Raw genomic sequence first — 717 nt, forward strand, 5'->3', positions numbered from 1 at the left:
TAAGGCAATTGCAAATACCATGTCTTGGGCCAGGAGGACCCTAGTCTTTAGTTCGTTATTCAATCTATCTTTTTAAATGCATTTACCTTTATGGATTCATGTTTTTATAACAGTTTTATTGACAGATGATTTGCATACCACCTAACAATGGTTTAGATATGTTAGAAAAAGTTATGCATTCAGAAATCACTGCTTAAAACTTCACGGAGGTGTTTTGCAACAGATTTTCCCAAAGTGATATTTTGTCTGATTTCTTGGCTGCTGATTCCATACATGCAGATTGAGGATCCAAGCAAAATAATAACCTTTGAATCCTCAATATAGTCTCCATTTATCATGATAATGCTTGCTGGTCCACTTAGGAGATTGTTTGCATATCACAGGTAGCTACCGAGTCTTCTGCTGATTCTCATGGTGATTTCTTCAACTAGTCCAGCTGCCCAGACAATTGGCTCAGCGTACAGAGTGAAGAACTGTGGTGAAGAGATACATCGCCAGCCTCTCCTCTCCTGACTCTGGATCACACAGTGTCTCTTTGTTCTGTTGGAACAACTGTCTGTTACTCAGTGCAAGGGTAAAACTGCCTGTTACTCGGTGCACGGGTAAAACTGCCTGTTACTCGGTGCACGGGTAAAACTGCCTGTTACTCTGTGCACGGGTAAAACTGCCTGTTACTCTGTGCACGGGTAAAACTGCCTGTTACTCTGTGCACGGGTA

Source organism: Echinops telfairi, unplaced genomic scaffold (assembly GCF_000313985.2).
Source record: "Echinops telfairi isolate 266 unplaced genomic scaffold, ASM31398v2 ScPeMD7_3;HRSCAF=10, whole genome shotgun sequence".
Taxonomy (NCBI): Eukaryota; Metazoa; Chordata; class Mammalia; order Afrosoricida; family Tenrecidae; genus Echinops; species Echinops telfairi.